General features: G+C 32.9%; 1 protein-coding gene across 7 annotated transcripts in view; it reads right to left on the reverse strand.

Moving 5' to 3' along the window:
* LOC118448141 (uncharacterized) overlaps positions 1–11,060 on the reverse strand; it is a 136,643-nt gene that overhangs the window by 55,005 nt on the left and 70,578 nt on the right. The window contains exon 1 of one of the 7 annotated variants that reach the window (XM_085656903.1): positions 5,062–5,145. The exons of the other annotated variants lie outside the window; for them this stretch is intronic. The gene's annotated coding sequence lies outside the window, so the exon portion shown is untranslated. Of the gene's footprint in view, positions 1–5,061; positions 5,146–11,060 lie in introns of those variants that run through there. 7 annotated transcript variants of the gene reach the window in all.

The raw sequence follows: 11,060 nt of genomic DNA on the forward strand, positions 1-11,060 counted from the left end.
ATATATATATGTGTTATATAAATATGTATATATGTGTGTATATATATATATGTGTTATATAAATATATATATACATATATATACATTTAAATAATAAATTATACATAGGTATATATAAAAAAGAAAGAAAAAGATAAATTTTCGAAACATTGATAAAACTCATATCATATTTATGAGGACATTTCTGTTTTTCTTTTTTACGAGCCCAATTAATCTGTCAAATTTTATTATACAATTCTGAAATACTCAGTATATACATATATGACATCCTCGGTTAGGAACACCAATGAAATCTTTCATTGGGTACCAGGTCGGAACGACTTTTTTATCTCAGCCGGACCGAATGGAGAAAATCCGGATAATAAAATTAATGGAGCAGACGTCTAACCCTCGACTCTAAAAAAAAAAAAAAAAAAAAAAAAAAAATGAAAAAAAATAAAAATAAACATAGGCGCGGTAATCGTTTTCTCTTAACCTTTTTCTATTTTCTTTCCTTAAACTTAAAATCACGTTGTAAACAGAAGATCTCTTTCTCTCTCCCCTCTTACCCTTTGGAACGGACCAAACACTATAGGAAAAATTTGTCGAAGGACCACAACACATAAAGAATATAATTTCGTTACAGCGCACGATATTCCGGATAATTACATTTTTCCATAAAATACGTCTAGTTCCGCTCGTTAACAAACTTAATTGAACTGGACTGAACATGTAACAAGGTTAACTTCGGTATTCTTTTTTATTTTTTCTGAAACAATATTACCACTTACATTGTTTTTCTTTTATTGTGGCAATAAATGCAACATTTTTATGACAAAACGAAAAAGTTGATCGAATCGTTCGAAAAAATTTATGCAACAGAAAGAAAAGAAAAGAAAAGAAAAGAAAAGAACGAATAAATAATTAATTAATTAATTAATCAATGAATTAACAAGACAATTGTTTCTTTAAAAAAAGTGTAGCGTTCGAGAAGGAACAGTCGCAGTTTTAAATTTCCAACGACGCCGAAGAAACCGACGGCTTACGCGGTTTATAAATTGATTAAAACCGCTTGTAGAGTAGAGTGAACAGGTAGAAGGGAAGGTGATGGTGGGGGAATGATACTAAACGAAGAGGGTAAAAAAGGGATGCACCGATGCGCTTTATCGTTCCGTTGTTCGCCGGTCATAAAGTCCATTTAAAAAGCGATACCGTGCGATACGGAGGACTCACCGGTGCGAAAAATAGGGCGCGCGGACGTTCCGCATCACCAAGATACTGTCGAAGTTCCTGAAACGATTACAAAGCGTCACACTTTTGCCAAGTTCGCTATAAGTATGCCACGAGAATAAACGAGCCATCTGATAAACGAAAGGAATCTCAACCACACTACGTTCGTCGATCTGGATTTATCCTTTAAAAAGCTTTGAGATTTCATTGATTCCAAATGAAATCGTGTCTCCCAATGGGAAGTCATGATTCTTTTTGCCTCTTTACAAGCTGCGACGAGTCGTTCTCTATTCGCAGATCGAATTGGAAATTCGATTGTTGTTACTGAAGTATAACGATCATGAAATCTGACGCTAAATCGTATTTACTTTGTGGCGAGGAGGAATGGAAGATTTTCAATAATGACTCAGATCAACGAAAAAACTATTATCTCCCCAATAATATCGATATTTTTTTTATGGAAAACTTTTATTCGTAAAATTTATAGATAATATCGTTTATCGAGCTATTAATAAATGCTTTTTATATCTGCCATGAATTTTTTTTAAATCCTCGCTATTATACAATATTTCAAACATCGAACAATTCCATTTCATTGATTTTATTTTTCCTAATAAATATATACGTATCAAATTCTTGGTACGTATACTTGGACTCAATTGATCCGCGAATAATGTTTTTTTTTATCATTACTACTCACAGACGTAAGAATATTCGGCATACAATTAATTCCGAATGATAATATTTCAAGAATGATATCTTCGTAACTTGTAGATTGATTGGAAAAGATGATATGGCGAATTATTATGATATTTCGTAAATGCGTATCCATTTTGTGTATATATAATAAAATATTCAATAGATTTTTCCCTTTTTACGTCCGATTATTAATAGCTATCGATATAAACACCTAGGTATATACAATTTATACAAAATATAAATTGATATGTACATATATATATAACATAAACATTGAATTTCAAGTACGACATTCGCTTTGTACTTTCGATTTCTTTCATCACTTTCAAACCATATAAAATCATATTAACCGGGAAATATTATAAAAAAAACGCGTTTATATAAAATTGATCCGATTGAATTTACTTCTTGTTTACAATTTAAATAATTGAGTTTAATTAAAATAACAATATTGGAATTGATAATCCTACAACGTTATAAAATTATGAAAAAAGAAGTAACAGAGAAAGAGAGAGAGAAAGAGAGAGAGGGGGAGGGAGGGAGAGAGAAAGAGAGAGAGAGGGAGGGAGGGAGAGAGAAAGAAAGAAAAATTTTCGCGTTCAAAGCCAGATTTACGAAAATCAAGTCGAGCGAATTTATATACCATGTTGATGCAGCCGATATGATTCGACGTTCGATTCGGAAACAATGGAATCGTCAATTAAATCAAAAGATCGGAACGTCGATCGTTTTGAAACGTCGATCGTTTTGAAACCTCGATCGTTTTGAAACGTCGATCACGACCGGGTGTACGGGTATCCCCTCGTTATTTTCAACGACTTGACAATAACATGGACGAGTTCATAATATTTCGCATAGTATTTCGACACCCAATAATATGCTCGGAAAATTGTCAAAACTTTGTTATTTATTTATCGATTTATCGAGTATCGCTCTTTCTCTCTTTCTCTCTCTCTCTCTCTCTTTTCTTCTTTGTTCCCCCGTATAAAAACAAATTAAAAAAAAAAAAGAATAATAATCCTTTCCATGCTGTATGCCTTTTAAGTGATGATTACTTTTTGTCTAAAGTCGAAGTTCTAAGAGGACTAACTAAATTCTCAAAGTTATATAGAAAGGCTTGAAATCTAGACTTGATCAAAGCTCGCTCTTTGAAATTCCCTTTTTGACGTAATCCATTCTCTTTTTCTCTCTTTCCTTTCTGTTTCTGTATTATAATAACTTTGAAGAGATTCTTTTTACTCGAACAAAGTCACACTGATTTTTCCACTCCTCGCATCGTCGAAGTATCTTCTTTTATCATCTGAATGATTCGTAACAAGGAATAGAATACGTTAGATCCAATATCTCACGAACACTGCTAATTATATTTTAATTAGATCTAAATTTTTAAAAAGGAAACTCAATGACTATCCATTTTATTCGATTTATACATAACGCTTTATTCATTCACGCTTCACTCTATCAGAAATTGAATTTACGCGAAATGCCTTGTCAATTTCATCCGTTCCAATTCGTCATTTTGAGAGAACGAGTTTGACAATTGTTATTCTAACTGTATTATAATATATTATATCATACGTATTATAATGTATTATAACATATGCATATATTAAAATAAAATATAAATTAAAAGAAAAAAAATATTTATAATATAGATATTGTTAATATAGTGTTCAATCTTATTTAACTATTATTATACGGTGTTACGTGTATTTGACTTAAAAAGAAATTATATTAAAACGTCCACTATTTTTATATATCCAATTATTGTATATAAGTACATATAGCAAATATATGACATAAAATATACATATGTTCGAATAATCTTCAATACCATTTCGATGAGAGGTAGTATTAAAGTATTCAAAGATCGATACTCAGATCATATACGTTCCGTATAGAAAGTAAATATATAGGTACCTTCGCAGCAGGATACTGCGGCCAAGAGAAGTAGTCTCGAGCTTATGCGGTCGGTGCGTTCATCTGTGAAGTCGCGTCTCCCATGAGTCGGCATTAAATAACGAGCCAACGCGTACTTCGCTTTATATTAACGTATATAAGCAGTAACCGGGAGAGCACAAGGGTAACATATTCGCTTCGACTAGAGAACCTAGCTAGAGAACGTATGCAGACCGACGTGGATTCCACAAAGTTCGTACGAGTTAACGTCAGCAACTCGTTAATGCAAGAGACGAGATCAATAAAATATTTCGATCTTGTCGATATACGTATGTAATTATGTATGTAGATATAACCGAAAAGAAACATGGTAAATATATATATATATATATACATAAATATATATATATAATAAATATATATATAATAAATAAATATATATAAATATATAAATATATATATAGTATATACATACCATGTATATTAATATATATACTATATATTATAATTATTATTATTAATAATAATAATAATGATAATAATGGAATCAACTAGTTCAGTAAGAATTAGTATTTGTATTTTTGACGAGAGAAAAAAGCTATATATATATATATATATATACACACACAAATATATATATGTGGATAGTATTTATATATATATATATATATATATATATATATATATATCGAGTGACAAAAATATTCGGACATTATATTTAAATAAATCGGTATATATTTCAATTTTTTAAGAATTAAAAAAAATTTTTTTTCCTGTTATGTATCACTAATTGTGATTAACAAAAATATACTATTTGAGGTATCTATATTTAGCCATTGCAATTTTATACACATTATAAATAAATCATTGTTTGATTATAATCAATATATATACTAATCAATAATAGTAATAATAATAATAATAATAATAATAATAATAATAATAACAAAAATAATAATAATAATAATGAAAATGATAATAATAATAATGATAATGATGGAATTAAGCAGTTCATTACGAATTAATATTTGTATTTTTGACGAGAAAAAGCCATATCAAACCATTACATAGTTATTTTTCTATATATCGTTTGTATTTAATGTCATCTTGTAAACAAAAAGAAAATACGTAGTTCGGTCTACATATTACTTGTAATGCAATAATAACGGTACTAATAATTAGTTACATTGTAAAAAAACTCTTAACAAAATAATAGTAATAAACATTAAATAATAATGTTAATAATAAAATTACCTAGGAAACTCAAATAAAGTCGATGTTCTATTTCTATTGTAGAAGAATGTTCTGTTTACACTTGGAAATCCTTCACGCACGACGATTAGAGCAAGACTGCCTAAATAAACATCGAAATCATCGGTGTTTATATATTTGATATTTGATATCCAAGATACAAACTGACTCTGAAGTTTCGATTACTCAAATATTTCTTTAAACGTATCTATTATTATTTACTTAATTAAAATTATTTCTTATCGATTATTATAATGTTCTCCAAACGAATAATTAAGCAATAATAATAAATTTCTATTTTAAAAAATCATTAATTTTCAATTTCTCGTAAATTTGTAAAATTCTGATTTCCTAAGTTCGAATAAAATACGAAAGGATCGACGTCGATCTTACTTGGAACGTAGCGGCGAGTGCTACGAACGGAGAGGGTGCTTTACACCTCACAGCTTCTCTTCGATAGAAAATCTTGAGGACTTGATCTATATAGGTGATAAAAGCGTGACGAGGAATATATTGCTAGAGAACGAAGCTGAAACGTAGGAGAACGTAAACGACAGATGGAGATGAATGTTGGAAAGCCATCCTTCCTTGTCGATTTCTTTTTTTCCCTTTTATCTCAATGAATAGAACAGAATATAACCTCGATTTCATCCTGTCTCTTCGTAAAATCTATATTATATAATGAAAAAAAAAAAAAAAAAATCTCTCTGATAGTTTTTAATTCCACCGCATGATAAAATGCATTAAATAGAAATAATTTAAATAAAAGTCATCCATTATGTCTCGCATATTAAGATTGGTATACCGTATAACATTCGAATGTGACTATTCGTTTAGTTTATGAGAACATATGGTGCGTTCCATTATTCGAGACGACACACAGTAGAGGACTCTGAAGATAGAATGAGGAAGAGAGAAAGAGAGAGAGAGAGAGAGAGAGAGAGAGAGAGAGAGAGAGAGAGAGAGAGAGAGAGAGAGAGAGAGAGAGAAAGAGAGAAAGAGAGAGGACCATGTGTTTGCTGCAAGATAAACGGATTAATGTGATGAATGCGTATACATTATGATCATATGTATTCTACTCCTACTTATAAAGCGCTTTTCTTATCTTACGAAAATTCTTGAAGAGGGTTTGAAACATTAGAACTCAAATTTTCTTCGTTTTACCAACAACACCGGTCTTCTCTTTTAACGAAATCACTCACTGCAAGTTGTGGAACGTAGGTAAGTGAATACATAAGTATAATAGTTAGACATGTGTATGTTAACTTTTGGCAAAAAAGTTGATACGTGTTTCACACGTACTCCCCAACATTTCGCATAATTATTCCTTTTTCGTCCACGAGAATCCTCGAGAAATTATTGCAAGACGAGACTCAGTAAAAGTCGTTATGGAACTTTTCGTAATTTCCTTTATTTTTCATTTCGTTAGAAAAGAAAATAAAAGAAAAAAATATAGAAAGCCCTGTTAGCGATTTATAAACGAAAGAAATCTTAATAGAAGGAACGTATAAAAATGTAATTAACAGATTATCCAAATGAAATTTTCGATCTTACTGGTTGAAAAGTATATATATATACATAGAGAAAGAGATATATGTATATTATACATAAATAAAGAGAGAACGTAGTCACATTAAACGACCCCGAGATATCCTCACGTTCGTGACAACGATGATACGCAATTTCAAGGGAAAATGGTTTCCTTTGGAGAGAAATATCGCGTAGCTCGTGCACGCAAGGAAAATTACAAAGCCGCTTGGTTGGTCGTTCGTTCGTTCGCTCCTCTCGTTGTCCCTGTCATCGTTGTACGTACTCCTTTCGTCGTTACTGCAATAGGAGAGAAGAGAGAGCAAGAGAGAGAAACGTCATGACGTTCATGGAAAATGAGCTTAGATAATGAAACGGCAATTAATGATAAAATTTAGGTCAACAAAAGAAACGTTAAATGTTTCTCTTGTGTATTTTCAAGATAAAAGAAAGAAAAATAGAAAGTAATAGTTAAATGACAAATAAAATAGAAAAGATCGAAAAATTTTTTCTTGAACTAAAAATAGTATAAAGTATGTTGTAATACTTTGATGCGGTCGACGGCACCTGATTAAAGTCCTTTCTTTCGCGATGCTATCGTACAGGGAATTAACTTAAATTACACCTGTTACAATAGACGACTTGGCGAGGGTAAGTTTCGGACAAATACGTAACAAAAGAAAAAATGAGTAAGAGAGAGGGGAGAAATGGAGGAAAAGGAATAGAGACGAACGCGGTTAAAGAAGTAAGCGAGCGAGACGAAGGCTGGAAAGTCGTAAATAGGGGAACAAGAAGGGGAGAAAGAAGAAGGAATAAGAAGAAATAGAAGAAGAATAGAGGGGGAAGTGGGGGAACTTAATTAAATTGTTTTTAAAGCACAGCATTTACGCGAATGCTTCTATGAATATTAAAGTCTCGATTAATTAGTTTCTCGAAATGCGAGAAAACGTTCCTCTCCTCCTTCTCATCCTTCTCTCCTTTTTTTCCTTTCTTTTCGCCGTTCGAGTTGTACTTAAGAAAAACTTATTCTCGAATGACTTTGAAAGCGTTATGAGAAAGAAGAGTTCCTTTTATCTTTCCTTTTCTCTTTTTTACATTTAAGAGGACGATTACGCCCACAATCTTAACCGTCACGAAATTCGCAAATTTCGGTGAAACGATTCGTTCCTCTTGATAAAAACTATATCTACCTATTACGTGGCCTCGTCATACGAGGTATCATTAAACGCCCACGTAGACCTATTAAATTTCCTCTCTTCGGTTTGCACACATACATATATGAGCATACACGTCGTGTGATCGCATCACGAAGATCTTACCTCGTTTCATTGCTACGTACACACCTATGTATGCAACAATATCTCGTCGAGATATATCGAGAATAACGATCGAATGCAAATTCGTCGATTATTATAATCGACCTGCGTATTCGCCATTGTATCGATCGTTCTGAGTTTTACATGAGCGTGCGAGAGAGAGAGAGAGAGAGAGAGAGAGAGAGAGAGAGAGAGAGAGAGAGAGAGAGAGAGAGAGAGAGAGAGAGAGAGAGAGAGAGAGAGAGAGAGAGAGAGAGAGAGAGAGAGAGAGAGAGAGAGAGAGAGAGAGAGAGAGAGAGAGAGAGAGAGAGAGAGTTCCCGAACATGTAATATCGTAACACGTCGCGTTTAATAAACTCCGGCTATTAATCATCGACAAGTTTACGAACTTTCCTCGATATTCGAGCTGGCGAATCGTCTTCGTAATCGCTGCGTAGTAATTATCGAACAACCACCTCTGTGCCGCCTTTCTTTTAACCTTCTGATTGATGACATCCCGTAGTGACGCGTAAAGTGCAAAATTCTGCTTATCCTTTTGTTAACCGGCTCATCTAATAATCGGAAATCCCTTCATGGAAAATCATCTTACAAAGAGACAACTTTGTAACCGAGATAACGGTTTCATCATGATCGATCCCTTGCAATGCTACATTGAAGCTTTTGTGATCGCTCGACTCTAAAGCTTAATATACACGTGTCTTTGATTAGCAATTTCGATCTATGGAAATTGCATTAAGTTCGTTACCAAATGGTTACGTAGTAAATATATATATATATATATATATATATATATATATATATATGTTTGTGTAGTTTATTAACATTGTTGACAGACTAATACGAAATTTCACCTTACATGTGACATTCACAGTGACATTGTCTCATGAGATCTTAACATAACTGTAATTGTACAAACAGAAATAGATAAATTTCTATTTGACTATCTTAACGCTTCATCAAATCTCATTCAAGCATGGTTGTTCGTGTAATTGAGAAGATTTATGGATTATCAATTAAATTCCACGCTTGAGCGCGTTGAATAGCAAACAGGGCAAAAAAAAAGAGAAAGAAAAGGAGAGAAAGAAAGAAAGAATGAAACAGTGAAAGAGAGAGAGAGAGAGAAAGGGAGAGAGAGAGAAAGAGAAAGTTAGATAAAAAAAATCTCTAACGACGTGAAAACAGAATTCTGACACCCGCCTCAAATTTTCGATCGTCAAAGCAAACGAAATGTGGTAAAATTTCACAAGAAAAAAATTCAAGAAAATAATCGTCCCGCCGAAGGAATTATTGCGTTTTCCAACATGCGTGGAAAAATAATCATCTGTATGAAGATGAGAGAAAAAATAGACAGAGAAAGATAGAGGGACAGGAAGATATATAGAAAGAAATGTGTCGAGGGCTGTAAAACGACGACGTTAGATGATAATGTATTCCAAGCGGAAGAACAATAACTCCGATAACGTATGGAGACATGGTCGGTCGTTGGAGTTAACTTTTGAAACTCCTGACTGCGTTGTCGCGGCCGCGGTTCTTGTGGTTTACGTCGTCCTTCTACTGTCATAGGCGAATGCGAGCTCATGATTTATGCTAACAATAATTTATGAGCTTTTCTCTAACTTGTCGCAAAATCCGTATCTTCTCATAGGTGGCATCAAACGCTAAGGAGATGTTTTTATGTTTAATGAAGAAGCCCGATTGTTTATAAAATGAAAGATAAAGAGACAAAGAGAAAGAGAGAGATAGAGAGAGATAGAAATATTTCAGAAATTACACAAATTATAATAAAGTTAAATATCAAATAGAATTTGAAGGATCAAGTTACAAACAGCAGTTCAGTTTAATTATAAAGTATATCTCTTAATGATAAACAGAAAGTGTAGTAAAATATATATATATATATTTTATATATATATTTTATATATATATATTTTATATATATATTTTATATATATAATATATATATATATATTTTACTTACTTCTCTAGATATTGAGAAACCAAGAGAAGAAGAGAACGAAAAAGACAGAAAGAGAGAGGGATAGAAGAAAGATGGAGACATAGAGAAAGATAGTAGAAAGAAAAGAGAGTTGAGTACGCGGCAAGTTTCGGATTCGAATCGAGTGAGACGTAGGATAACACGAAAAAGCGATTACGGTGGTGCTTTAAAGGAGAGAAAATGCGTTGTCCTTGGGAATTTAGAACAAAAGTGGTGAGAGAACAACGCATTCTAGTGACCACGAAGGGAGTTCATTCCTTTTCACCTCGTCGATCTTGAAGAAGAAGAAGGGTTGCAACATTGAAAGATTTCCACTTCATTTTTCTTATTTTCTTATTTTCTTTTCCTCCTCTTTTTCTACCATTCCTTTCACTTTAAGACGAGCGTCGACATAAAGATCTTCAAAAGAGGTAAGGTACCTATTCTCGTTGAGATAGAAGAGGCAATAACGAGAACGTCGGACGCAGCGTCTGGACCATTTCCAAAATGATCTTCGAAACAAAAGCGAGAGAGGTGGAATACCGCGAATGGCGGTCAAATTCACGGAGGATATTAAGGAGAAAGAGAGATAGAAAGATATCGAATCGACGATATCGCGTCGCCTTGATAAAGCGACGAAGAAATTCTCTATAAGTCACGCGACCGACGGCATTTTGGATACTCTCCAAAATAGACATATACACATATACACACGAACAACACAAACATATATACACAAAATGTGTCACCTCATTTTCTTTCACGAGGGCCCTTTCTCCTTAAGGAATAATAATACGATAAGCGAAACGAACCTCACTACAGGGACGATTTTTCGTTGGATTAAATAGATTAGCTTCTACCTCGTATGCTCTCTCTCTCTCTCTCTCTCTCTCTCTCTCTTTCTCTCTCTCTCTCTTTTTCTTTCTCCCTTTCTCTCTCTCTCTCTTTTTCTGTTTCTCTATTTTATAGCGATGAAATTCAACGTAGTTTTCGCAACGTGATCGACATTTCGTGTATACCACGAAGTTGGTTCACCGAGTGCACACGTTTAACCGAGATATACTGTAAATGAAATTGTAATTAAAACGTCACTGGCTTTGGTCTCTAATAAAAATTCTATCCACTTGATGCTTTGTTATCGCATGTGAATGTGCGCGTATATGTGTGTTCTTTTTTACGGTTTT

Source organism: Vespa mandarinia, chromosome 5, assembly GCF_050613455.1.
Source record: "Vespa mandarinia isolate Hongniang chromosome 5, ASM5061345v1, whole genome shotgun sequence".
Taxonomy (NCBI): Eukaryota; Metazoa; Arthropoda; class Insecta; order Hymenoptera; family Vespidae; genus Vespa; species Vespa mandarinia.